The following is a 2,023-nucleotide window of genomic DNA, read 5'->3' as shown; positions in this document are numbered from 1 at the left end:
GCAGGGCGAGGAGTGTCCAAATCACATAGCTGAGAGAAGCAGGAGTGAAATCACAGCAAAACAGAAACTCGACGAGAGCGGTGTGCGGAGGGAAAAGGCGGGGCCCAGGCGGCATTCTGGGAAGTGTAGGCATTAGAGAGAACGCCGTTTCCACCGGGAGGCGAAGATATAGAAGCCTGGGAAAAAAGCAATTATGAACGAAAAAAGAAGAGTGGAAAATATCTGGTTTATGGCTTTTTGCACACAGTCTAATATATGATAAATAATAATCCCGGCAGATATATAGATTTACTGATTAGTTCTCCAACTAATTCATGAGCACACATGTATGGATATCCTAGGAAATGAATGTAACTTGCTTTTGTGTTTGGTTATACTATCACCGGCATGTACATTTGGTTTAATTATTTAGTTTAATAATTTGTTAATTCTAGGTCAACCACAAGTTTCCTTGCTTTTCTCGCAGTCTATCCAGCATGCGGTTACCTCTCATGACACATGGATTTCTTTATATTCAAATCATTTTTATATCACTCCACATGACAAACTTCTGCTAGACAAAGACACTAAGAAATTACAAGTAATATGGGGCTGTTATTAGCCCCATTCCAAGCCCATTAGAGTGAGAAACTGAGTGCAGAGATGTGTCAGGACTACAAGCTGCTAGTGAGCTCCCTCTTCTGGCAGAAAGGTTGAATTACATAAACAATATCTTTGAAAGGGTTAGTTAAGGTCAGATCAAATCAGGAATATTTTCTCTGCCAAAATTTATATGATCTGATTTAATGAATGTATAATATTTCCAGATATAGCGTCAGATAACACTAATAATATTTGGACATCACATGTACAATCCCTTTACAGATTCATTTATGTTCTCTTTTGAAACTTCTTGTTTCAGTTAAAAGGTTGCCACTGCAGAGCATCTGCCTCCATCTCACTTTATCCCCTATCATCCTCCTCTGTCATAGCAACCCTCTGTATGTCCTCCTTCACTACATCCATGAATCACCTCTATGGTCTTCCTCCTGTCTTCATACCTGGCAGCTTAATATTTAGCGACCTGTCAAAGGTCAAAGGTCAAATGTATTTATATAGAAGATTTAAAACAACAGCGTTGACCAAACTGCTATACATTAAAAGTATATAGCCCCAAGAAAAACTACAGTAAAATCCACAACACATAAAATCCACAACACATAAAATAAAATAAAATAAAATTGTCCAGAAGTATGTTGCACTCGAGTCAAATGCCAAAGAGAATAAATGTGTTTTTAATAAAGATTTAAATGTGTGTACCCTTTGTCCAATGCATCCACAGTCCCCTCCTCTGCACATGCACGTCTCCAAATTGCTCAGCTTGAGCTGTCGATCTAATCTACTCATTTCTATTTTTGTCCATTCTCATCACTCCCAGTGAAAACTTTAACATCTCCAGGTCAGCCTCCTGTGTTTTTCTCAGTTCTGCCATCTCCAAATCATACATCACGGCAGGTCTCACAACCATCGTGTAAATGCTTTCTTTCACGCTTGCTGCTATCCTTCTGCCACAAATCACCCCTGACACTCATCTCCACACACTACACCCCGACTCCACTTTTCTTCTTCACCTCTTGTGCACTGTCTGTTCCTTTAGATGGTTGACTCCAGGTGATCTACCTTCACCTGTCTCCTTCTCATTTACATACATGTATTCTGTCTTGCTTCTACTGACCTCCCATACCTCCTCCCTGCTCTCACTACAGATCACAATGTCATCTGCGAACACCACAGTCCACACTGACCTTATCTGACCTGACCTCATTGCCAACAAAACATTTTTGGTTATCTAGCTGGTATTTTGATTTGATTCCCAAAACAATATAAAAGTGCTGCGAAAGCACTTTTATATTAGTGTTCTTTTTTTTCTACATCACTGTTGTTTATTTGTTCACAATGTTCCTCTGCATGCACGAGTGAATAATCTGTGAAACATTACTGAGCGGTAAACAGAAAAAGGCCAACGAGTTGGAACACTGGTTCC

This window comes from Copadichromis virginalis, linkage group LG5, assembly GCF_057382275.1.
Source record: "Copadichromis virginalis isolate Kocher_CV1m ecotype Utaka linkage group LG5, C_Virginalis_male_GT1.1, whole genome shotgun sequence".
NCBI lineage: Eukaryota > Metazoa > Chordata > Actinopteri > Cichliformes > Cichlidae > Copadichromis > Copadichromis virginalis.
The sequence above is the reverse complement of the archived record's forward strand: the minus strand, read 5'-3'. Positions refer to the sequence as shown.